The sequence below is a fragment of the Lasioglossum baleicum genome, unplaced genomic scaffold, assembly GCF_051020765.1.
Source record: "Lasioglossum baleicum unplaced genomic scaffold, iyLasBale1 scaffold0021, whole genome shotgun sequence".
Classification (NCBI taxonomy): Eukaryota; Metazoa; Arthropoda; class Insecta; order Hymenoptera; family Halictidae; genus Lasioglossum; species Lasioglossum baleicum.
In genome coordinates, this window is record NW_027469081.1 from 4,875,176 (window position 1) to 4,902,964 (window position 27,789).

General features: G+C 37.8%; 1 protein-coding gene and 1 long non-coding RNA gene across 4 annotated transcripts in view; both read left to right on the top strand.

Annotated features, from left to right (window-relative positions):
* LOC143219076 (semaphorin-1A) overlaps positions 1–27,789 on the top strand; it is a 649,895-nt gene that overhangs the window by 89,432 nt on the left and 532,674 nt on the right. The window lies entirely within an intron of this gene.
* LOC143218999 (uncharacterized) lies at positions 1,123–24,783 on the top strand. The gene is made up of 2 exons (XR_013011227.1): positions 1,123–8,948; positions 9,003–24,783. It is a non-coding gene; the product is annotated as an uncharacterized LOC143218999 (long non-coding RNA).

Here is a 27,789-nt window from a genome sequence, read left to right on the forward strand (position 1 = left end):
CGCGCTAATCCGAGCCGGAGAGAATACGGTAAACCGTGGAACACCATAAATCCTTCTAGAAATCCTTCGGTACGCATTCCGGGAATGCTTCTCGCGGGAACTGACGCGAGGAGTCGTACCTTAAGACCGTAAGGTTACGCGGCAACGGTTTATATGGGTTACACACAGGTGCTTATTCCGATGCAATTTGGCCGGGTGCATGGCGAGCGTAGGGCGGAGCGAGTTACATGCCTGCATAAACTGTTTCTCCGCGTGTAGCGTGCGTAACGGGGGCGAGTCGTATATACCCGGCCATTCGGTCTTTATTTATAGTTGAAAGTCGGAGACAATACGCGGGACGCACGCTAGATTTTAACAATTATTGCTCCGGCGGGAGAGCACGCATCAGCTTGATTCATTTCCCGGGTTACGTGCGTGACGCAACGACGCACGCCGCACAGTGGGGTATTTGGCCTGTTTAGCGTGCCAAAAGTCGAAATTTTTACTTTGTTCTAAAATGACTAAAACTTTTTACCCATGTACCTGAATATATATGCAAGTAATCTACAATAATATTTTTCCATAAACGGTACTATTTAGTAACATATAGATACTTGAAAGTAACATATTCTCGTGACCGACAGAGTTGGGCAAAATGTAATTTCAATTACAGTTACAATTACTTGCCAATTACTGTAATTTGGAATTGCAGAAATACAATTACAATTACATGTAATTGTAATTGGAATTGCAATTACTTGACGAATCACTGTAATTGTAATTGTGGTCCGCAATTACAATTACTGGTTGAGCGAAAGTAATTGCAATTCCAATTCCAATTACATGTAATTGTAACTGTAATTGTTAGTAGCAGTTACAAGACTTACAAGTAATTGTAGCTGGTAGCTGCAATTACTTGTAACTGCTACTAACAATTACAGTTACAATTACATGTCATTGGAATTGGAATTGCAGAAATACAATTACAATTACATGTAATTGTAATTGGAATTGCAATTACTTGACGAATCACTGTAATTGTAATTGTGGTCCGCAATTACAATTACTGGTTGAGCGAAAGTAATTGCAATTCCAATTCCAATTACATGTAATTGTAACTGTAATTGTTAGTAGCAGTTACAAGACTTACAAGTAATTGTAGCTGGTAGCTGCAATTACTTGTAACTGCTACTAACAATTACAGTTACAATTACATGTCATTGGAATTGGAATTGCAGAAATACAATTACAATTACATGTAATTGTAATTGAAGATGTAATTAATTACTCATGTAATTAATTCCTGCCCAACTCTGGTGACCGAGAGAAGCATGGAAAAACTTGTGTTAAAGAAATGATCTTTCTCACAAGTTTAGTGTATCAAATCGAAATAAAAACATACCTAGGATGTAAAGGAAGGTTTATAGAGTAATTTTACTGCTTTTTGTTTTATACTCTTCGGTGGTTTTGATAGAATAAACAATTAAAAGTGATATAATTTTTTTTCAGAAAATTAATATGTATCATGTAATAACTTTTTTTCTCCGCATAACACCTCTTTAATTTTTTTAGGGGTTAATCATTAGACATTGCTTTATACAATCCTGAAAAGTTTATATGCGGTCTCTTGCTGTAACATACCTTTTTATGCGATTTAGATCAGTATGGCATGAACCGACCGTATATCATATGACTGATAATGATGAAATAACTGAGCTGTAGGTGATAGATACTTGGAAGTAAATGAAGGAAAATGAAAGTCATTATTGCTAGAATATTAATTTATATTATAAAAAAAATTAATAAAAATTAATTAATATTTATAATATATTTTTTTTTTTTTACGAAAAAACGTTTGAAACAAAAGTTTAACAGTATTAACCTCAATATAAACTTCAATATATAAAACTTCGAAAAAATTTTCTTTAAAACAAAAAAACAAGGTCGCTTCGATTTTTTAAACATTAAGTTGTATTTTTGATTTGATAGTGTTGTAGCTGGTGTTAAGACGAATTCAACGATATATAATAGCATGACCTTCACACTATTAATAACGTTGTTAACAACGTTGCAATAGTTTTTGCACTATTAGTAACGTTGCAATAGCAATTTCTCTTAATCTGACGAAAAAATGTTTGAAACAAAAGTTTAACAGTATTAACCTCAATATAAACTTCAATATATAAAACTTCGAAAAAATTTTGTTTAAAACAAAAAAACAAGGTCGCTTCGATTTTTTAAACATTAAGTTGTATTTTTGATTTGATAGTGTTGTAGCTGGTGTTAAGACGAATTCAACGATATATAATAGTATGACCTTCACACTATTAATAACGTCGCAATAGTGTTGGCGCGCTAAACAGGCCAAATACCCCACTGTGCGCCGTGAACCACGAATGAAACCAGGGTGGACCCTTAGCTTTCCGGCACAGTTCAAAGAATGTCCCATACGCTGTTCTTTGTTGCGTTCGAAACTTTTATCGTCGATCACACCACTAAATACAGTTAAATCTATGTATATCGTGTTTGGTGTCATTTTAAACAGAAAAACGTCAGAAATAAGTTGGTGAAAGTCTTATACAAAAAAAATAATGAAAATTAAGAAGTTTGAACATTTGATTCATGGTGTCAATGTAGTGATGGTCACACCGATATACCCGAGCCAGGATCAGGGTTACCATATTCTAGTCTCGCCAGGCCCCTTACCCTTCCTAGAATATGATCCAGACTAGAATATGGTAACCCTGATGATGGTAGCCGAGATCAATCATGGCCGGCAGTGGAGTGGGTAGGCACAGGACAGTGATCGCACAGGCGACCCCGGACAGTAAATGAGGATTTACTGTACATCACTTTTTCATGAAATGGAACAAGTTTCGGGGGCGGGATGCTCAAAATTTCATAGTTGAGAAATAAGATCCAGCCTAACGAGCACCGTTCCCCGCGTTTTTCATTTTTTCGTCACGAGCAGAGCCGAGAAGAACGAAGCGGAGTCAACCTAAGCTGCGCGTGTCGGCTCGGTCCGCTTCGCAACGTGATTTAGATCGTCACCGGGATATTCTTGAACGCTTTCCAATGTCTCCAGCCGCGATAAATTTCTCGAGAATCCGAGGACAGTAAGTAGTACTTACATATATCCCGGCCAGCGAATGAACATTCTTGCGACGCTACGTTGTCAAATAACAATAAAAACTGGCAATATTTTTATGTTTATCTCTTGAACAGAACTCCGAGCTTGATTTAAAGGGATGATATCGTTACGTTAGGGTGCAAACGATATTATTAGTTCTCATTGGACTTACGGCGACGGGCGTTCAAGTAAACAATGTTTCGCGGTGGTTGAAAACTAGCCGTAACAGCCGAACGCTTGCTCGCGGCACACGGCAAAGTTCACGTTAGAAATTATTGCGCAAATAATTTTTTCAGCGGCGAAAAACGTTCACCGCTTTCCAACTTTTATATATTCACTTCGATATTTATTTATTTAACACCTCTCGGCACACGGAAATTTGCCAGAGAGAAATGGAACTCGTACGTTGCAGTATTGACACTAGTGGCTTCATGTTTTGGTGATTACGTAAATATTTATCAAAAATCTCCGATGTCCGTATAAAACGTTAGTCAAGCCGTTATTAATTGTTGTGAATTCTTATTATTTCACTAACTACGAAGTTGTAATAAATTTTTTATTACTTTCAAGTGTTCTAAATTAATATGTCCATCGTAGACAGAGTTGGGAGAAAATTTTTATTTAAATAATATTTTTGCCCAACTCTTTGATCGTAGATTATTATAGAATATTAAGACTAGAGTGTAGGGAGTTTGACTGAGATATTGACTGCGATCACGATAATTAAGTTCTTTCTATTTAAGGTTAACAGGGGGAGGGGGCTGCGACATGATTCTGCTTTTTGAACTTAATTGGAATCGAATTGCAGGGGTTGACGAGTGCAAACGACTCGGACTATATCGCATGCATGTGGCTAGCCAGTTTTTATTGAAAAATTACATCGGAGAAATCGCAAAAGTTAGTACAATATTGTCTTCAGAGAGATCAGTGTACAAATAAATGGACAGAGAAAAGTGAAATTAAAATATCTAAAAAAAAACACGTGGGTCATTAAAGACGATAGAAAAGACATTTTCTTTGTTCACTTACATTCTTTCTGACGTTGTGTTTTATTCAGTAAGAGATCACAGGATGTACTGCTGTAAATTCACAGTTCCATGCTACATGCGTGGGAGTGTGTCCATTGACAATTTATCAATAGGGGAAACCAACCCGTTAATACCATCTAATTAGTATCTAAACTTTGAAACATATAATTTCCTACATTCAATTTCACAGTAGCACAGGTTTGCCAGTGACTGTGGATTTTATGCATTGATGGTCCAAATGACTGGGCGAGATACTAAATTGCAAAGACATTAGAGTGTAAGAATATTAGTTATAGAAGTTGTCTCATTTAACTTCTGCTCTTTAGACTTGAAAAATTTTTATTTCGCATGAAGATCTGCAGTTCATTTATCACTAGACTGCGAATCTTTATGCATTTATAGCGAAATTGAGTAGATGAAATTCAAAATTGTAGGAAAATTTTGAAAATTGAGGATGCCAATATTTAATTTCTCATTTATTAAAATTATTAAGGGAGGATATAACCATTAAATTTGGATTCTATTTCTTGGAATCGACGCAGACAATTCTTAGTTTGCATGAAGATCTGCAGTTCATTTATCACACATATTTGCTAATTGGAGAGAAGTACGAATATCGAGAGAAGTATTCAAGATATACAGATGGGACGGAAGTCGTAGTACAACCGGGCAGGGGATAATTCTACACAGGTGAAAATAGATTGAAAAAGGGGAATAACATTTTTTTGTTTGACGCCTCCCTTTCGAGGAAATCGAGCTTGAAGATCCGCCGGGCTCCGCCGGGAAGATCCGCCATGATCAGACGCGTCAGACGATGTACGTATACATTTTCCCATTTTTCAATGAACTGCGATATGAAAAACTGTATGTTCTTTTGGTTTACACACTTATCTACATATTTCAAATGTTCATTTACTTTTAGAGCAACATTTTCTTCATCAGAAGTTCTCTCATACTTTTCAATAAGCATACCAGTAAAAACAATAATCAAGCTCCCATTAATACCACAATCAAGATTTGAGCAACAGTTGACCCCCTCTAAGTTTCCTTCGAGTGTAAAAAATGGAAAATCGATCTATCCAACTAAACGCAGAATTTTATACATATACGTTTTCTAGTAAAGAAGAAATTAATTTCTAATTACATCTGAGTTTGATAAATTCGTTTTTAACTAGTCGACCACGTTGGAACGTTGATAGCGGTTGTCTAATGATACTAATTACCTAAATGATTTAAGCCATGTTTTCCCCATTTGCTCCTTTTGATCTTGTGGCCAACTTTGACCATTAACAAGAACGAATACAGAGTACTACAAAGATTCGTTACGGTAGATTACGTTATCTCTCTAGTTATAGAGTTGATTTAGTAGCCGGAATCGTTGAAGTGGTAGTTGCATTTAATCGTGCCTAAGTAATGGCATTTTGTGCCCGAACTATACTCTTACGTAAAATGAAAGTGTACGGTGCTTTTGTTAAAAGCTTTCAAGGCTTTTATTAAAGCCTCCGCTTGCAATCTTGCTAACGGTTTTAGTGCCTTCCCGTATAGGTAATACCATCTATATAGTCGTAATTATTATTGTTACTATCTGGCCAAGATTCTCTTTGGCCTTCATATAGTTTCGTCATTGGGACTTTATTGCGGTAAAACAAAATTTCCAGACGCATTTGCATTTTATCTCAGGCCTACTTTTTCCGTATGAAAAGTAATCGCTGTTTTAGTATTCACATAATGGAACACCGACGAAATTTTCAACATGCGTATAAATAACATAGATCTACAAAACATATATTTTCAGTTTTCATGAAGGGCCCAAATAAAAATTTTTATTTTTGCATGTAACCTTGTAAATTATAATTATTTGGAAAATCTTGTTTGCATGTCATTTCGTAAACCAATGCTTCTAACTGATTATAAAAAATCAGATCGTTTGGTACAATGATAAAAAAGTTATTCTGTTTTAGAGGACGTACGAATACTGTTTACACCCACTGTAAATTTCCTTATACGAACCCGAATAAATACATTCTTGTTATTTTTATAATACAATACAAGCTAGTCGCTTTTAATGCTCGATAGGTTTAGGGTGAAACAAATTTTTAAGCCATTAAGATCGCTGTTGCAGGAAGCTACGGGCTAACAGACTCGATATCAAAAGATAACTCAGTACCTCTGTAGCGTAACGTAATATCGTGTAATTAAAGTCATCCAATTTTTAGATATCGGTAATTAGAATTACCGGCTATGAACTCGTCAGATTGTGCATTGTCCGGAACCGATAAAAACACGTAATAGGATCAACGAAAATTATAGTACTTCATAATTACATAATTCCCTCGATTGGCTTAGCCAGATACTATAAGGTTAATCAAGATGATCCTCAGTTGTCCGCCAATATGATACCTCAACTAGAGAGAGCGTAGATTCGCAAAAGGTATTCATGAATTGCACGCGGAGAAATTTTACACGGTTGCCAATTGGTCGTACTCTCGAATCAATAATATACCGGACTGCAATTATCATTAATCCATGTATAATCCAAATCGGCAGCGTTGGAATATAAGTTTAGCTTGTTCGAATGCGTAGATTAGGAATTTATTTAAAACTATATAGAAAAAAGTACGAGTTCTTAAAAGTTTTCATTAGCATACACGTATAAAAATCATTTGTACAATTTTCATCATCATTGTATGAGGTGGAGTATAATTCGAAGTATACAATCGATTCACGAAATCCGGAGGCAACAAAATTAATTTCGCACGTGTACGCTAATTGCGGTGTTGCCGATGTGGCAGTCAAAAATGAATAAACAAGATTAATTTTATCAATGGGTCTACCGTGTGTAATCTCTCCAGTCGATTTAGGTAATTTACGTATTGTATTAATGTCGATGTAACAGGATAATATGTACTCGCGAACCAGCTTTCGTTTGAGTGTGCTTCTCAATGGAATTATATTATACAGGTTGATCGGTAACTGGTGGTACAAGTGAAAGGGGTGATTCTACATGAAAATTAAGTCGAAAACGTAGAATAAACTTTTCCCCATACGAGACTTTGTTTTCTAGAAACCTGAATTTAAAAATTCGAAAATAAAGCTCCGTATAAACTAGAATCTCCGTCGTTTTGGTTTGTATGTGCCACCAGTGACCGATCCAGTGATTCGCAGGGAATGGCTTTGGGAAAATGGCTACCATAACCTTCTAGTTTGAATGTTTCAAACGTTTTATAAACTAAATTGTTCTTCAACTCTAATTGTACCGAGCATTAAATGTGACTGGTATACGTTGTTCAATACTCAATGAATATTAAACATTCGCTGAAATCGAATGCGTTACCGACAAAAAAGTGTCGATATTCGAAATTCATAATTTTCAATAATTAGTAAATAAAAAAAGGGGAACCAGTCGTGGCACGATTAACCCCTTGTTGTATTTCGACGAGCCAGACTCGTGATGAAGGTTTTTAACAAAGTCTAACAAATACGAATGTTACGCGTTTTATTTTAGATAAAATAACATTTTATTCGTTTGTAATTAATATTCAACACGTTCGCTACCAGCATTTGTTCCGTTGCTTACCTTCCTTGTTCGAAAGTTTTATTAAATGCAACGTACCCAATTTTCCATTATTAAAACAGTTTAGCAGAAGAAAGTCGCGGATTCTCTGAAAATTATGCATTCTACTATGACTTTAACCAACGAAGAGTGCATAAAATTAATTTGACTGTGTTTAAGTATCAGATTATGGATGTCACATATTTGTGACGGTGGCAGCGAACATGTTAAGTATTAAAATAAATGTAGTCATACAAAGAATACAAATTTTCTTTTCCCTTCTACGACATTTCTGTGCATAGAGACGTTTTAATCACTGTACCTGTAAAGCAAATGGTACGGCAAAGGGTTAATGTCAACCCCTTGCCTTATAATATGGTGTCAGACTCGTGTTGAAGATGTTGAAATTCTATTTTGCTTCTGTTAATGTGTAGTTATTGAAGAACATGTAGGCATACAATAAATATCAATTTCGTCCTTTTTTTTTAAGGAAATTACGAACCACGAAGAAAGTTGTAATCATTGAAACCGTAAAATCAATCGTAGGGCAAGGGGTTAATGTTAATTTTCCAGCCGTGCAAAGGTACACTGAGAAAAAAAAGTAGTTACATACTTCAATAACACGCGTGTTATTGTAATTTTTTTACTTCGATGAATATCAATGTATTCTTTTCAATAGCATGAAATTTAGAAGCAAATCGTGATGTATTTGAATTGTCTATCATGAAATGATTGAAAATATTATTCGATTCAATACCGTACATTATTATTCGTAATATTTCTCTTTTTACTTCAATCAGATATGTTGTTCAAAAAATTTGAGAAATGTATTGATTTATACTGGAATTGGTTTGAGGCCATACCTTATTTTTTTGAAAACATTGATGTCAAGCTATTCGCTTATATGATTGGCGGAAATGAGTTTTGCTATTGAAATTCAATAGTATTAAATATTAAAATAAGATCATATGATATTGGCACTATGCAATAGTACATCTTATTGAATCAACATATATTGTTTTTGTTTCGACAGGATTTTTTTCTCAGTGTAAGCACCCCTTAAACAGAGAGGTTAAAAGGAGAGGTGAAAACTGTAGGGTCACGAAAGCCCGGTTCAATTAACCGAGACGTCGCAGTAGTCGATGCCAATGATAAACCGGACCGATCGGGTTGCCGAACATTAATCGTTAATGTACTCGATAGTTCGACAGCGAGCGAAAGATATCAGCATGCTTTGGCACAGGGAAAGTGAGGAAACGTAGAGAGAGTGAGTGAGAGAGAGAGAGAGAGTGAGTGAGAGAGAGAGAGAGAGAGAGAGAGAGAGAGAAGTGCAGAATACTTCTCTCGAAGTGATTGATCGTCCCGCGAGAACGACGCCCCTTTCGTCCTCGCAACCGTCGCGCGTCGCACGGCGTCCGTTGAAGCGATCGTCGCGACGCCTCGCCTCGCGTCGCGTCATCGTGTCGCGACGCGTCAATCCGTGACCTGCACACGTTCCAGGATACGGTGGATAGATTTATTAATGTCCGGGGATAGAATTCTCCGGTGACTGGACTGACGGGAAATCAATAAGACATCCGCCGTGATAACATTATATTAAGAATAAATAACGATTTATGAGGCAAAGGAGATCGACCTGCTCGAGAGATCGTAGCAGGGTGCAGAGCGCGATGCGATGCGAAGCGATAGTTCTTCGCTTAAAAACAGTCTTCGTGTCCATTAGGCGCTTTGACGTGTGTAATATCGCGACGGGTTGCGCGTAATCATGGCGGAATTTACTGGTAATCGATAACGATGGGAAATCGATGCCCGGGTAATAATAGAAGAGGGTATATTGAAAATAAACATTGGCGGAGGTGAATCAAGTTTCTGCTGGCGGAGTGGCGCGCGCGTTTAGCTACTTTCCGGCGCGATCAAGTTAAACGTGTCCCGAGTAGCCCCGTGGATTTTCAATTAAATTCTCCCGGGGGTTTGATGGCGTTAGATTGACCCGTCGCGCACTGCATGCGACGAGGCAAACGCCAAGACGAAAATCGTATTCCGAGTTTTTGCGACGTGCTTACGCGTCTTCCAACAAGTTCAATTTGAGCGACTTCCATCTCCAGCATATTGGGACCGGACTGTGAATTTTGTTCGTCCTCGACGAAAATTAATTGGTGAAACGCTAAAATGATATTAGAAGATTTTACGAATATTGTTGTACTGTTCTTGCTTTCGTGAAAGTTGGCAGTTATTAGATTGCGGATTATACACACTTCTGACAGAGATAACAAACAGTAAACAGAATGAAAGAGTTTAAGAGGATTTATAAATTATAGTCGACTTATGGAAATGATCGTAACACGCTTTTACTCGGTCCCAGGGCTTGCAATTAAAGCACAACATTTATATTTTTGCATAATAGATTTGCTGTCTAATAACACTGTCCAACAAATTTCAACTTTTTAAAAGTATTTCGATTCCCACTATGCGATTCTTATAGAGTTTTCCGCGCTGATTCCGAATCTGGTTTTAATTTTTTTCCTATACGTCCAGTTTTTGAGAAAATGGAGTTTAAAAAGAAGATATATTTTTCAACTTTAAACAAATATTGCGATGTTATTATAAAAGATATTGAATTGTTCTTTACAGCAAAAGATTCTGTAGACTTTCCCGAATACAGTGATATCCAATATTAATACATTATGATTGTTTAAACATGTTTAAACAATGATTAAAGACGGAGATGCACCACTTTTGCACCAATTTTTGCGGATATTTTCGAATTTATCTCAAAAAATAAGGGTTCAGCGAAAAATTGAACTATACCACGCGAAAGAGCAGACTTTTATCTTGAGAAACCCCCCTGTGAAGTTTGCATGGTCGACGTTTTCTTCGAACCAGAAAGCAAAATATCTTCGCCCGACATGAGTTGTCACCAGTGGCGCTCACCACCAGAACGGTCGTTCGCCGCTCCATATCCCGTCGCTGCGCCGTATCCCGTCCCGAGCGCCACTGGCGGAAACTCATGTCGCGCGAAGATATTTTGCTTTCTGGTTCGAAAAAAACGTCGACCATGCAAACTTCACAGGGGGGTTTCTCAAGATAAAAGTCTGCTCTTTCGCGTGGTATAGTTCAATTTTTCGCTGGACCCTTATTTTTTCAGATAAATTCGAAAATATCCGCAAAAATTGGTGCAAAAGTGGTGCATCTCCGTCTTTAATCATTGTTTAAACATGTTTAAACAATCATAATGTATTAATATTGGATATCACTGTATTCGGGAAAGTCTACAGAATCTTTTGCTGTAAAGAACAATTCAATATCTTTTATAATAACATCGCAATATTTGTTTAAAGTTGAAAAATATGTGTTTTTTTTAAACTCCATTTTCTCAAAAACTGGACGTATAGGAAAAAAATTAAAACCAGATTCGGAATCAGCGCGGAAAACTCTACAAGAATCGCATAGTGGGAATCGAAATACTTTTTGGCTGTTGTACAGTGTAATAAGAGTAGATGATGATACAGAACACGTGTTTCAAAGTATGCACAATCTAATTAATTCAGTGGATACTAAGGAAAATGTGCATCCACCTCTATGACTTTTACAATGTTCTGAAATTTATCGTTTTGACAAGACGCTCTTTAAGTATATGAAGATTCGAAAAACGCAACATTTCCCCATTTTTTTCAAATATGAAGACAACGTTTACAAGCAATAAAATTTAGCGAATTTAGATAGACCAAGCATTTTTATGTCGCATGTTCTTATATGAGGACGCCATGGCCGAAAGGGTTAAACTGAAAGACCACTTCATTTACAAGCAGCTCGCAGCCGGGTTTCGAAAAAACCGGGAAACTCGTTTAAAAACGACACACTCGAGCGAGGATTAATTAACACGTGTACCGTTTACGTTGTGCCGTAAGGTACCTTAACAGTTGTGGAACAATACATACATACTACCATAAACTGCGACCCCAGCGAGACACCCTAGACTCTAGACTCGCTCGGCACAACCGGTTCTTGGAATCGATCCCTTAATCAGGTCGAGCAACCCCCTACGAGCGGTTAGTCCTGGAGGAATCGTTGTTTTCCACTTCTAGGAAAAACGTCGAGCAATCAACATGCGTAATTTTCTTTCTTCGATCGTCGACATCGTGGAAAAATTGGTCGATCAGTTTATTACGAACATACGAGTGTTCGCCGTGAATACTCAAGAATTTCACACGAACTTTCGCAGCGGAGTTTAAACGACTTCCTACAACCATAAAGTCGAATTTATTGCAGTATACCTTTCGTACTATGTACTAGTAATGCACGTCGCGTGATTGAAGACAGTTGGTAGCATTGCGAGAAAGAACTAAATAAATAGACGAGTCTCTAATGACAACGACTAGGCTGGGGGTCTTCATTCTATCCTAGACCTCCATTTCCGACCTGCAATTCAATGTAATAAAGTAATTAATATAGATCATTGCGACTTTTTTATCGTCTAGGGTAACCGTGCAATTTGTTTATTAAAAAGGCAAGAGAAGATTCTTTTTAGATTTTTATTGTGTCGAAGTAATAAAACGTTCTCCTATGCAATTTAAAGCAATATACAGAATGTGTAATCATATGAACAACAGTCTTTTGGTGATCTAGATGGAAGAGAAATGGCCTGATTTTTACCTTTTGCGAAGAATGTTTTTTCAAATCCCGAGATTAAAAAAATATGAGAATAATAGACAATTTATTTGCCTCGGCAACGAGCGTACATTCTCATTGAATTGTACAAATTTATTCTTGGCAAAAAATATTTATTTTTACGTATTTTCATCTCATTGGGAAAATACACCGCAGTAAAACGTACACCTGCTGTAATAGTTACGTTTATCTTAATGTAATAAATTATTTTGTTATCCAGCGTGTCCCAGTAATGTATGTACCTCCTTGAAAGGCGTGATTCCCCAGGACATTTAAGTAACTTCCTCCTTTGCGACAAAGTTCTCCGTGGATTTGTTAAGGAGTTATTAAACACGGACCAATCAGAGCGCAGCTGCAACGGACGAATTCCGGTTCGGCCAATGACCGTAGCCGCGCTCCGATTGGTCTGTGTTTCTCGCTAATAACTGCTTAACAATTCAGCGAAGAACATTTTTGCAAAGGAAAAAGTTACTCGAAATGACCTCAGGAATCACCTCAACGGAATGCGACGTTTTGCGACACACTGCATGCAGATAAAGACTTTCTCCAAATACAGTTGTACGAGAAGTTGTAATTTCGTATGCAGGCGCACTCCAATTCCGCAGTTAACCAATTAAGCAGCCCATGGTTTTTTAATTCCCGAAGAATTCCAACTACACAGGTCCATTTCGAAAAGTAGATGACGATCCTCTCTCTCTCTCTCTCTCTCTCTCTCTCTCTCTCTCTCTCTCTCTCTCGGCATGGAGATTTCTCGGAAAATTTATACCTCCGAATACGATCCGCCAAGGGAAACAATCGCGTCCGCGTCCAAACTTTTCGTCAGAACAATAATTCCGACCGACACGTTTTGTCTGAGAATTACGGGGAATGGGAAAAGCGTCCGCGAGTATGGGATTCGCCTGAGAGATTAGCTGCATGTCGTTCGGGAGGGCAGTCGAGAAAAAAGGAGAGGAGAGGGCGGACAGGAAGACAGAAAGCAGCGGGGACCTGTATAATTCAAATATTTCTCTCGGGCAACGTATCGATTAAGCGCGAAACGGCAAAGCTGCATGAGAAAATAAATATCCAACGAGAGAACCGCCCTAGGAAAAGCTGGTCTTTTAGAAGCACGTTTATTGAAGATCGGTAACCGGGGAATATCGGGGCCAGGCATGGTCGCCGGAAGGGGAATGTAGAATGTAGATTCGTCCTGGCTGCGCTACGAACACATAAGCCACGGATCGCAGAATACGCAAGCAGTTACGGTCGTCAATTCGCCGACGCGAGACGCGTTTGTAGATATTTACCTGAAATAAGCGGGATAAACGGGAGAAACGAACGTACCCGTGGACACACATGCGTCCATCCCCATGCACTGCCACGCGAAAATGCCTGGACACTCGCTTATTTTCGACACGGCGATGTTTGACTCCCGCTGTTCGGACACGCTTCGAATTTTAGAAATTGCGCCAATAAAAAGACGGAATCCCGCGGTAACGCGGCGATGCTTGCATAGAATTATAAAATACTTCGGCTGGAAAGTGCCCAACGTATTAAATGTATAAACAAATATATTTTTAAATTATTACCAAATTAACAGATTTTACTTCTTATTACATAATAAGTACAGTGACGACAAATTGATCTCACATCTCAAGAAAATCCAAGTTGCACGGGCCAATTAAAAAACAGTTATTGCCTTTTAAAGAGATTTTAAAGAGATGGTGATAAAAAATCATGTAAATATTATGCAGGATTTTTTACATACTGAAACAATCGGTTTGAAGGTTACAAAATTAATATACTTAATAAAAAGATATTATAGCTACGTATTATACAAAAATTACGAACAATCCACTTCGGAGTATTGGAAATATGTATTTGTTTATGCATAAAAATGGGACGATTTTTCATATAAAAACAGTTACTTGGAAAGTTGATTTCATAAGATATGTCAAGACCATTAAGGTCACTGAGGTTATCTCTAATCTAACATAATCAGCTAAAAATGTTGAAGACCGTCGATAACAAACATAATTTTTGCAACTAACCATCGAATAAATTTTTAAATGTTCTCGGCGCAACGGTTCGATCGTTTATTACGAATTATAAAAAGCAACTTTGCTAATTGTCAAACAATCGAACCGTTGCGCCGAAAACATTTAAAAATTTATTATCAGCAAATACGATCGATAGAAGAAACAATAATAATAATAATGAATGTTTGGAAGTTGGACGCCAAAAAGGGAATTGCCTTTACCGAAATAAGGAACAAAAAGGTTTCTCGTAGCATAAAAAGCTTATGCGAGGACTATTGCGGACGAAGCAACAATAACATATTCCATTTTAATACGTTATTAGCAAGTTTTTCCGCAACTAATTTAATTCATGGTCAGCTTATTTCATAATGTATGCCCACTGAATAATGAATTTGTGTACGTTTACCAAAGTCTACAAACTATCCGTAGACTCATAAGCAGCAGCGTGCGCTCGACCGTGAATGGTCCGGCTTACCGTGTAACCGGCTAGCATGACCGTTACTTTGCGACTTAGGTGCAATATCCCCTAGTGTGGATAATGCTTCACTTGATAGGAAGTCTGAGGTTAGTAAACAAATATTTCACCGAGGTCCTCGGAGAGACAATCTCGGACGTTTTATGTACCCGTAGTTGTGCTGATCCTGTGCTGCTGTGATCTCTGAAATGACGGCATTTCTTTTTCAAGCACTTGCCACTTTGGTTTTATGCAGATGCCTGAAATGTCCAAGGTGAAGATGAGGGAATTTGATTTATACATGGAGATGCTGGCTAAACTCTCGTGAATTTTTAAAATCACATCTACGACCATCGAACAGAGTTGGGCAAAATGTAATTTCAATTACAGTTACAATTACTTGCCAATTACTGTAATTTGGAATTGCAGAAATACAATTACAATTACATGTAATTGTAATTGGAATTGCAATTACTTGACGAATCACTGTAATTGTAATTGTGGTCCGCAATTACAATTACTGGTTGAGCGAAAGTAATTGCAATTCCAATTCCAATTACATGTAATTGTAACTGTAATTGTTAGTAGCAGTTACAAGACTTACAAGTAATTGCAGCTACCAGCCACAATTACTTGTAACTGCTACTAACAATTACAGTTACAATTACATGTCATTGGAATTGGAATTGCAGAAATACAATTACAATTACATGTAATTGTAATTGGAATTGCAATTACTTTCGCTGAACCAGTAATTGTAATTGTGGTCCGCAATTACAATTACTGGTTGAGCGAAAGTAATTGCAATTACAATTACAGTTACATGTAATTGTAATTGAAGATGTAATTAATTACTCATGTAATTAATTCCTGCCCAACTCTGCCATCGAACATATTTATTAGAAGTTTTGTACAAGCAGTTTCTTTCTCATGGTCAATGTCATCCTAGCTGCTTCCCCTAAACGTAATATTTACCATTTACCGATAATAATATCGATACGTGTCGACTGTACTGTTTGCTATTCGATATTCCATATCCAGTAAACGCGTTCGTTACCATTCCTATTCGCAACTGTACAGAACGAAAGGTACTCGGGGTTTGGCGTCTCCCATTGTAAATTACCATTCCTCGCGGCACGCTAACGTTACCTTCTCGAAACAGTTTCGGTGTCTTGCTGCGACCGTGCTTCGCATCCGCGGTATCCGGCGTAATTACTGCTCGAAAAAGCCGACGTGGACTTCATTGTTTGCGCCCTGAAAAATTAGCCAGCGTCGGAACTTCTGCCGGGTGACTTTTGAACTCCACCCATAATTTCCTCGGGACCGTCGCTTTTTGATCATTCTCACGGTGGCGCCGCCTCGTATGCAATAACTGTACTATAGTTATTAATATTTGAACAGAATCAATCATTCCGTTAGTTTGTTTTACAATTATAAAACTTCATTGACATACATTCTGGTATGATTACATTCGATAAATGTTTGTGATGATAGTGCAAAAAGAATTAGTTTAGCCTCGCACAGATTGATGATTTATAACTAATTTAAGAAGCACTGTATTATTATGATTTATCAAGGGTGTCCAATATTCCGAGGAAAATAGTTGAACAGTATTTAAACATGTACAATCTTCTTTACATAAATTCTCGAACGAAAAAAAATAAAATCATTCTGATTTGTGAAATGTTAAAATGCATTTTTGATTCCATAATCTTATAGCTGCCGATAAGACGAATTCAACGACTTACTTAATCATCTTGAGCCCATAAATAACGCTCTAAAATAGTTTTTTCTGATGTTCCGGGTCAAATTCCCCATTGTGTAACGACGCGTGTTTCTCCGATTTCGCCGATTTCCTCGTAAAAAGATTCGAAATTATCGCGCAGAAAGGCTTTTGCCGCGGTATCACCGGCTTGTCACCGGTTACGATTGCGCTGGTTGCTGTCGTATCCGGCCCCGCCTGGCGACAGACATGCCGGTGACACGGGCCGGCCAGCGAGTCAAGAATGGCCGGAACACGTTCAACATGTAATAAAAGCGTAAACGCGTTTTACACGCCGCTTAAAACTCTCGTAATCCGATATACTTCCTCGGCTTTTCGATTTGTCGTGTCGCGCACGGATTCCGAGCCGTGCAACACGCTTCATCCCGCTCTCCGCGCAACGATCTGCGCCAATTATTAAATATTTGTCGTACAGACTCGTCCGGGTTTATTTAATGATAGCAGGACACCGTTTCCCCTGTATAATCGTATACCGGCATTTTATAAAATGAGCCCGGCATCCGCGAGCTTCGAAATGAATTTTCTTCACCGGATGGAGGATACCGTGGAATCGCTTTACACGAGTAAATTAAATCGTGCATTTGTATGAACGATTTTCAACGGACTTTCCTATCTTTTTGCGTCGCCGTGTTTTTATTAAATAGTTCGGATATAATTATACCGTGAGATTAATGTATGTGAGAGCTGCATACCAGTACCGCTCACTGAAGTTTGGCCAAGAGAGAAAATTTTAAAATATAATAATTGAAAATGTTCGCTCGCTTCAAGAAAGTTTATATTATTATGTAGCACATAATCTTAAGTAACCTTTCTATATAATTAACGAGGGTTTTTCGAAGGAACATTGCAATCACAGTAGGGCAATAATCAACTAATATTTAAAAATGACTAATAGTCTTTTTGAATGTTAGTCATAGCAAAATAGTCATCAGTCAATTCCTTTTGATTAGTTAGTGATAACTAGACAGCGGTTCTTTATGCAAAATAAAAACTTTTTGCACCTGAATTGCAACAAACTGGAGTGATATAGAAAATCATTTTCTTTCTTAATATGTCTAATAGGTTGAGAATAATATAATAGTATGTTTATATTCTTCTAATATTTTTGCTGTCTTAAATTGCACTTATTCATTTTTGTCACAAATGCATAAAATCCGCTGTCTAGTGATAACTAAATGGCAAATAGTTAGTCACAGCCCTAAGTAATCGTTAGCTATAGCTTATTAGTGAATTAGTAGTTGTAGTCATCAATCTTTGTCAGATTGCCATCAATCAGTCATCAGTCTCTATTGTGCGATTAACATACATTAATATTATTAATTAGTTATCACTAACTAATCAAAACCTTTTGACTAATGACTATTTTGCTATGACTAGCATTCAAAAAGACTATTAGTCATTTTTTAATATCAGTTGATTATTGCCCTACTCTGACTACAATAAATATTACTACCGTATTACGTACGGCTACTCGGCCGTGTAAATTTCCTTCTGGTAGCCTACGTTCCACCGTATTCATGGAAATTGGATGTTGCCGTCCGCGATTAAGTTCACTCGCTATTTCAGGTGCTGTTTTTCTGCGATTTCGTTTACTTATCGATCGGAGATATCGATCCTCTGCTGGTGTAGTTATCCTCCACGGGCCTGGACGTGTACGATCTGTTAATTCGCCTGTATCTCGAAGTCTTTACTCCCAATCGATTGACGACGTCCGTAAACGCATTCAAGAATTTCCTCTCGTAGAATGTTTATTGTAACGTTTCTTAGAAAAACCTCATTAGTTATGTAGAAAGGTCATTCAAGATTACCATGCAATAATATAAACTTTCTTGAAGCGTGCCAAACGTTTTAAATTATTATATTTTAAAATTTTCTCTCTTGGCCAAACTTCCGTGAGCGGTAGTGTATATCTGCGACTCGGGTGCAGAAAGAGTGCAATTACATTTTATCGTAGCTTTCAGATAGTGTATATAAAAGTTTAAACAGTTTTAATAGTTTCGGCAGAACAGTTTTTTACATCCATCCACAATTTTTGTTTCAGTGGAATACTAAATAACTAAATAAATGAGTTTGATGTGGCAGTCCGAATCGCCAGATTAAGGCTTGTGTCCCCTCCCTCACTCCATATTCCCCTTCTACGACGGCCTGATCACGTGACGCTGTGACAGAGAGAGAGAGAGAGAGAGAGAGAGGGAGGGGGGTAACTTCCCCTCAGTTCGTACTTCCTCTCCTCATCTGGTGACTGTGTAGATGTTAAAAAGACTGGATACACGGGAGTCTACCGTATGCTAGAAATTGTGCTTCAACCCAATTTAAGAATTTCGGTCTCGCACTCCGCGAATTTCAATCGATTGCATTTCATCGGAAATAAATTAATTTCTATTAATGTTTTCAGATGTCAGTTATTCCAATTATAAATTAAATGGATTATATTTTTAGCGATATTATCAAGTGCTCTGGGATACGTTTATGTCCAGCTGACATTAAAGAGCTGATAGCAGTTCCCAGTGACAGTGTATACTTGAACAAACTTCTTGCGTTTATTTTCGCCGGATAAATACATGGAAATATTAAAAAAACACGCGGCCGAGAGGGGTAACGAGGTAATTCCGGCCGTCAGCGCACTAAAAGGAAAATTTAATATTAAATGGAAAGAAACGAAAAAGAAGAAATAAAAATATTCGAAGCACTTTGGGTGGAACGTGGCAGCTGGCTTTCCACCAGCGACCTATTTTTTCTGATTTCTTAACGAGCACTCTGTGCGTTGGTTTACTGGAAACTTGACATTCCACAGAGTCCGGGAACAACAAACGTAATCGCGAGTTATAACGTGGAAAAGTCACGGGATCATTCTTCCCGATGAATGCTAACTTGTTTGTGAAATTAACCAATTATATGATCGAGAGTGGCGCGTTATTAAATGAATCTCGAATAAATATGAAAGCTTTTGTCGTAAGCGGTAGAAGAATGCACGTGTTCCAGTCGACCTGGTTGAAATTCGTTTAATCGTTCAATTGTTTTCGTCTTCGTTAATGAAGTAACGCGTACGCGCCGAAATGAAGACAAAACCTCGCCATTTTGAAGTCGAAACTATAATTTCTATTATTCCCTGCGTGGAAGCAACGTGAAAACAACGCTTCGATTTTTATTAAACATACAGTGTTATATCTGGACTGCGATATTTATACAATTTGCAATTTCTGTAGATGAATTGTAAGAGAGAGAATTCAAATAAGATCTTATTTTGAGTGGTAGAAGCCTTTGCACGTCTGAAATAAATAAAAATCGCATTACGTTCTGTGAAATTTCAGACTCTAGCATTGTCCAATATTTTTAAAAAGTTCCCTGCTATGAAAACATTGCATTTGGTTAAAACATTATTTTCAAATTACAACATTTGTCAATGTTGTCGTTGTTGTATGCGTCAAATCTTGTGATCGAATTTTAAATCACTTCCCGGTGAGCTAGAGACTTGAAACGTTAAACATTGCTCAGAACTGGATGACAATGCAGTATTAAAACAAACAAATTTTAACAAAACTGTACGTTCAGGAGAAAAAAACTTTTAATATTAACCGTCACACCTCGTCGCGCGACGCTCGGTAGTTCCGTCATCGCGTTCAGCGATCCCCACTCAGCGCGCCAGCGCTCCCTACTCCACTACACGTTCCCACTCCCCACTCCACCCCGTGTATTGATCACATACAAAGTTTCCAGAGGGATGAGTAAATAAGAGAATCTCGCGAAATAGAAATTGTGCGCGATCTAGATTCTCTTTGAGTGTCGAACGCTGCTGTCTCCGATTCCGTCTGCCGCGAAATCAGAAAGCGCACTACTAAACGCCGCATAAAAAATTCGCACTACGAAGTGCGCAATGGTTTACGAAATAACCAGGTAGAATGATGAGAAGATTGTGCCGAGTTTAATAATTTGGTACACCTTTGTACATTTTCCCTGATTTTGTAACGACCATTCTCTGGCACGGCTTGGCTGACGTAGCGCGCGGTTGTTCTCGGCTTCGCGGACGACAACGAGCATAATCGTGTACCGTGACGAACCCGTGTTGGCGTCTTCGCAGTTTTCCTAGGGTGGCTCGGCTCTTTGTGAGGCAATTTACCCCCCTACGTCCACAGCTGTATCTCCATTAGCCTGAAGAGCACGGCGGAACCCCGGCTCGCAGGAATATAAAAGAATTTACAATAGCCGGGAAATTTTAGGGCGTTCATCGTTGCACGAGCCGTTCCCCCCTTTCGCTCCTGTCCCACGGCATGCGACATTTTTCTATTCGAAGCTTATATCTGGCTCGTGCGAAACATTCTTTTGTTTGTTTAATTTTTTGCTCAAAGGTTAATCTTTCACTATACGCCGCACTACCGTTGCTGCTGCTGCTGCTGCTTGTTCTGTAACAGTCAACGGACCGTTATTATGCAGAGATTTTCATCATCGAATGTTCGTGCAGCTCGTGTTCCAATGGAATATTGGCTTACTTTGTCACGATATTCTTCTGTCGCGCCAAAAAATTCATTTTAATCCTGCGATGGACTAGCTGGAAAAATTAAACCGCCCCCGCCCATGATAAAAAGCATTCATCACCGGCATTTTTAGTAGCAGTTGTTCACGTATCGTCGGGGATTGTGGATATTCGATGATAGCGAGAAACACGAATTCGAAATTTCGAATATGCAGGGAAATGTGAGATTTTATAAATCGTACTTATCTCCTTCAAAAACACGCCAAACCCTGGGAACGGATTTTTTTAGAAAACATAATCAACGGATCAATTCGATGGTACACGGGCGATGTTTCGATCGTGAGATATTTCATAAATTTTTATCGTTGCGATCAATAATGGGAAAATAATGCTCGGCTGCCATCAATCGAAAATAAACGTTTGCGTCCTCGTTTGTCAGACGTGTACAGATTGTATATTTTATCGCAGTTTAACGTATAGACAAAAATGTTGACTAGAGTCGCACACGTATGTACAAATTATTTTCACACGGAGATAAATGTTGTACAAACAAAACATCGCGTTCGAATTTACTTTTAAAATCGATAGAGTCAAGTTGAAGCGATTTCATCCGCGAACTCTTTGAAGGTGCAGCGCGCGTCGTCCAATATTGCTGGATAAACAAGTTCGGGGGCAAAATGATAAGGCACTTTGAATATAAAATAAGAAAAGTATTGGAATTCAACAAAATTACACAATTTTGTTGGCAGTTTTAGCAATGCGTGGAACTGCCCTTTACGTGTTGTACCACTTCAATCATTCTTCTTGGTAAACTTCTATGTAGATTTTTTATATCATTTTGATATATGCTTTCGCAAGCTTCTAAAATTGCTGATTTCAATTTGGATACTGTACTGTACTGCTTTCCACCTTCGTGTAATATTCTTGACAGTCTTCCCCAAACGTCCTCGATAATGTTCAGGTCAGCAGGAGACCTTGCAGGCCAATTCAAAACCTTTATATTTTCTGCTACAAAATAATTTTTTACTATGCGAGCAGTATGCACAGCTGCGTTATCTTGCTGAAGAATATTATTTTCTGCCTGCAATTCTGCGAGCATATATTCCGATTTGTTCTTTAATTAAATTTAAGTAGCCAGCACTCTGAATAAATTTTATATCCATTTTTCCTTTATAGTCGATTCCTCTCCATATCATTACTGTACCGCCACCACATTATCGACGACCCAAAACCCTTTGTTCCTTTCTTAAATCATGGAAATAGTACTTGTCTCCATCTGGACCATCCAAATTTAGTTTCTTTTCATCCGTGAATATAATTCGTTTCCACTGAGATTTCACGACATACATATGGTATGGTATGGTACTTGCGATAATCTGACAAAAAAGTATTTTAAACGAAAATTGATCAGTTTTCAATTGACTATACATGGCGATAAAAAAAAGTTCGAAATTTTTTTTTAGTATTGCCAAGGCCATCTTCATTTTTAAAAAAATAGATCTTGGTATTTTTGACTTAACAGTATTATAGTCCATATCAAGACGAATTCAACGACCTAGTATACCATGATCTTCGGATGACCTTGAAGTACCATTTAAAAAAACGAACGTGGCCTTGGCAATAGTTAAAAGGAAAATTAACGAACTTTTTTTTACTGCAATGTACAGTCAGCGGCAATATTAAGTGGACACTCTTAAAATCGCGTAACTATTTAAAAATTGGTGGAAGGGACTTGAATTTTTTAAAGATGTTAGACCGACTAGTTCGCTAGAGAATAAGTAAACAAAAATTTATTAAGATTGCAATTGGTAGGAATCATACAAAATTAAAAATATTATAATTATGTTTTGTTACCTTTTTTATCTGGGCCTGTAACGATAATTTACAAAATGGGTTTTATAGATTTCGGTAACTTATATGCATACTTATAAACTGCATATGTTTAAAGATGACAGCTTAAGGGTGCAAGTCGAAGATTTTCAGCCTTGCCAGGGCATTTTGCCCTTAATTGATCATCTTTAAACATTTGCAGCTCATTGCAATGTTAACCGATTTCGATGAAATTTTCAGTATACATATAAGTTACCGAAATCTATAAAACGCATTTTTTAAATTACCGTTAAAGGTCCAGATAAAAAAGTTGACAAAACATTATTTTTAAAAATTTTGTATGATTCCTACCAATTGCAATCGTAATAAATTTTTGTTTACTTATTCTCTAGCGCACTAGCCGGTCTAGCATCTTAAAAAAATTCAAGTTCTTTGGACCAATTTCTAAAAAGTTATGCGATTTTTAAGGGTGTCCACTTAATATTGCCGCTGACTGTATAGCCAATCGAAAACTGATAGACTTCTGTTTAAAATAATTTTTTGGTCAGATTATCGCAAGCACTTAATTGAAAACTCGTGAAAAGTGTTACGTGGGACACCCTGTATATATGAAATTCTGTGCGTGTACAACGGTGCCTTATCATTCTGTCCACCAGTGTATGTTTACGACCCAGTGATTGAAATGCAAACAATTCAGCGCCGCTGATTAATTTTGAGATCAGGCAACGAAGCAGCGTGTGCAAAGCCGGAAACACCTAGAAGCTGGTTGAGATGCTTGGGAAAAGCGTGCAAGATGTAAGAAGCGTAATCGTTTCTGTGATTAATTTATCATTAGGATTTGATCAGGGAGGGATTGTTGTTGTACGCGCGTGTAGTACGCTTGTCTCTGTGTGCAGCTAGGTACTTCCCGTTTTTCCCTTCCTTCCGGACGTGGGATGGTAATTACAAATAGAGCCAAGTAACGTACTGCGAGCCCGTGAGAGCGACGCCTTAAAGCGAAGACGAAGAGAAGAGCTACTTGCCTCTTCAAGTGGCAAGTAGCGTGAGCGCGAGCCGAGCCGAACCGAGCCGAGCCGAGCGCGCTGTACAGTATAAGCGTCGCTTGAAAAGAGGCGCGCGAGCAGGACGACTCTCGAGGCGTAAGACTTCAAATACATACATACATACGTAGCTTTTCAATTCAATCTCGAGAGCACTTCTTTCATGCTTGCGATACGCACCTCTGATCGAAATTTTTATTAAGAGGCTTTTCTCTCGTAATGTTTCTCCCCGTTTACGCCGCCACTCCACGGATTAGCGGACGCCATTCATCCTGCGCTAATGCCGGCGAGCTCAGGATATCTACTCGTGCTTCTGTTCATCAAGCGAGATGAATGTTTGTCGGACGAGGCCGGGGGCTAAGGAAACGAACAACTTTTCCGTTATACGTATCTTCGTTCCCGGCTCCGATTGAGAACTGCATGGGACGGATTCAGGAATAGTTTCATGGAAAGGTTCGTTTCCAGAGTCGCGAATATAGAATATATTTTTACTCCATTCAAGTATCCAGGTGGGTCCGTTTAAGCGGGGACATAATCTTGTAGGATACCATTCTATCATTCGTTCTTTCGTAACCATAATTACTGATAAAGGGCATTACACATTTTAAGGGTAACACGCCGTATTTAATTAATTTTATAGAAGATGTATCGTTTGTTAAAAAACATTTGACACGTATTTCTTTTAGCTACTGACATTCAAGTTGAAAAGACGAAAATAGCCCTCGTAGTTGGGGGTGAAAGATTTTATAGGACTACATTCCTTGATCGACGATCTTCTTCATTAGAAAACTTTTACTACCAGTGAAAAACAAATGATTGGGATAGTTGAGTATTTTTCAGTATTTTAAGTTTCCATAAGAATTGTCTAATTTATCGTTGAAACGCGAATCGAGAGTTAGCAATCCTAATTCGGAAAGATACTTAGTTCTTTCATGCAGTCTTTAGATATAGCCCGAGACAACGCGAAGAGTAGGAAGTCCTCGAAGTAGGGTAGGATTCAGAAGTTGAAAACAGTGTTTTAACGGATGGATATTATTCGCGATTCTCCGTAGTTTACGGTTTGTTTTGGAAGATTCGGCCATTCGTTGAGAAGTGCGGTTCACTTTCTTTATACTTTAATCTGTTAATCCGGACGGTGCGACAGAAAGCCTCATTTCCCCTAGCCGAATGGCAAAGGGAAACACTGAAGAGGAAGGAAAATACATTATCTCGCCGAACAGTTCTACCGAACTTATTCCTTAACTGAAAACAACAAGCGTCCGACGGTACGCTTTTGGTCCTTTGAATGAAAATGCAAAGCTGAAACGACATTCTTTCAAACGGCAGAAATTTCCTTCATTATATGCTCTTTACGCATGGTGTTTTTGCGAAAAAAAATTTTACGTTTCCATGCGCCCCCACAAAGACTGTTTACTCGAACCAGTTTGCACGAGAGCGTACGAACGGACACGAAGCAACTTCACCGTGAAATGAGTCGCAAAAGAAAAATATACAGACACTCCGGTTGCTTCGGCTCGTAACTGCGTCCAAGGAGCCATATAAAGGGTGTGCCGGGACCAGAGGAAACCCGGGCGAAGGCTGATTCTACATGCAAAAATAAACCGAAAGTATACTAGGTGCCTGGAAAGTTACTCCCTATTTTGAGATATGTTTATATCCGGTGAGGAGGTACAGGTACTGCTACCGAGTGTATATTATCTCATTGTGTCGTACATGGATCGTAACAGATCAGACAGGACTCCTATATGTACATACGTACACGTAGGAGAGACGTCTCTTTCATTGAGAGACAATCTTCATTAGGAAAACAATTTTATTTTTTGAAACAAAGAGATAGTTTTAAATTTTGTTACATAAAATTCAATTCCCCTTCTTCATATTTTCCCCTAGCGATGCCAAAACACCTGATCCATTGTGTGCTGACAGATTTGAGACACCTCGTCAACGTTGGTATGCGGATTTCGTATGTCCTTTGTGCTTCATGTTTTGACATTTCATCTTTTCGTACTAATTTCAAATTTTCATAGCTCCACTGTCCTTTTGCAATATTATGAACATATTGATCCTCAGTGAGTTGGACGCTCGTGACTCCAATGAAATTTCTGCACACTAATTTTCATCACTTTATTGCAAATTACAAATATAAAGTTTCTTGAAATTCTTTCGACCAATTGGGGGGTGTATATGTATAGGTTAAATTTAACTTACATACATGAGCCCGCCTCGGTAAATTTTCACAGAATTTTAGAAGACACTAATCATGACGTAGTCTGATTAATCATAGTGCCACCCAATGGTTAGAAATTTCTTTTTAGAAAACAGTCTCGCAAGAAGTTGGGTGTAGCCAAAGTTGCCATTAACTATTTAACGCGTTGACTGTCAGGTTCCCCATAAATGGGCGAGTTTATTTGTCCAGATTTAAAACTAAATATTTCTACTAATGTGTTCATTGGATATTGGTCATCGTTTAATTATAAGCAGTCAAAGTATTAAGAATTATGAAGTTTAAATCTATTAAATAGACATCAATAGATCTTCATCCATTTATAGATTCTAAAAATTTGTAAAAAAAATGTTAGAATATAAAATTCCACAGAATTTAGAACGATTTTTAATTGTTCCAGAACTACAGAGATTACTAACACAGAAAATAAGATTTTACATGATTTATCTGTCTTAAGATTTGCCTACAAAAATTGAAAATTGCAGAAACTTCCGCAGTGTAGTCATGAGTCAGTAACATGTCAAGTGCAAAATCTACGATTCCATAAATTTACTTATTCCGATTTCTATTTCTCAGCATCGAAAATATGCAGAGTTCCCTTTAAATAAAGTAGTGACCACTTTCCAATCTTCGAAACACCCCTATTTACGAAATAGATGCATGCATTACGTAATGCACCATTCGAAATCATTTTACCGTTTTACCATTTTACCATCTTCACCGTCCCGCAGCCATATCTTGTCCCGTTACGTCGGATTTATATAACATAAAACCTGTTAGTTCCTAGTATGCTTCATACATTTCGATACAGGCACATGGTTCCAGGATTAAATGAAAAATTATTGGAACTGTGTTTAATACACCAAGGATTAACAGACAGGAATATATTTTATACTTTGGTTGAAACGAATGATATTAAAAATGAAATCTTACAGTTAAACATTTCGACGTAAAATCGACTTTTATCGGTCACGAACATTCGATATCGTGCGCGAGCTCCTTCACAATAAGTTGAATGTAAACAAAGGGGATTGATTCAGAAGTATTGTTACTTCAATCTCACGTTGACAACCTAATGCACTTCTGAATCAATCTCTTTGTGTACATTCCGACTTATTGCGAAGAAACTCGCCCACGATATCGAATGTTCGTAAATGATAAAACCCGATTTTGCGTCGAACGGTTTGATTGTAGGACCTATCCTTCCATCACGCCGCATATACAGGGTGTCTAACGTAAGTGTGACACCCAGAATATCATCTTTAATTTTGACAAAGTAAAAACTGTCTCTTTCGTAGCACAAAGAATATGTCGAGATGGATCGATCGTGAAATTTTCAGTGACTTACTTTTATTTACTGTTTCTTTGAGCTACACTTTCTTCAGATTTACTGGTGTGTTAGGATTTCTCGCAAAGCCTGCGTTCTCCTTACGAACAAAATTTCAGTTTGGCTTCTTTGTAGTTATTAAAAAAAAAAAACAACGACGAGGGATGGTAATCACTTGATACTATTCAAATTACACATTAAATATTTTTTACTTTGTTAAAATTAAAGAAGATATTCTGGAGGCCTCACATAAGTGAGACACCCTGTATATTTCTATTTATATT